Source organism: Plasmopara halstedii (assembly GCF_900000015.1).
Source record: "Plasmopara halstedii genome assembly, contig: Scaffold_3060, whole genome shotgun sequence".
NCBI classification, from domain to species: domain Eukaryota; phylum Oomycota; class Peronosporomycetes; order Peronosporales; family Peronosporaceae; genus Plasmopara; species Plasmopara halstedii.
This window is the reverse complement of record NW_020189964.1, coordinates 718132-718438: the sequence shown is the minus strand read 5'-3', so window position 1 is coordinate 718438 and position 307 is coordinate 718132.

Here is a 307-nt window from a genome sequence, read left to right as displayed (position 1 = left end):
TACTACATCGATGTGATGTATTCTTTAATTTAGCTTTACTTGGTTAATAGTAAACTGAGAATGGTTATAGCATATCAATGTATACTTTGTTATTGTAGGGTATTTTGTTAAATTATGCTAATTCATTCCTAATACAATACATCTTCTGTTGTGTAATATTACGGCTCCCCGTTGATAATTTACGTGCTGGGGTATTTTTTATTTTTTGAAAAGTTGGGATATTTTTTATATATGGCAAAAGTTGGGGCATTTTTTTTATTCTCTCTAAATAAAATCAGTTTTGGATTTTAAACGGAAAAGCTGATTA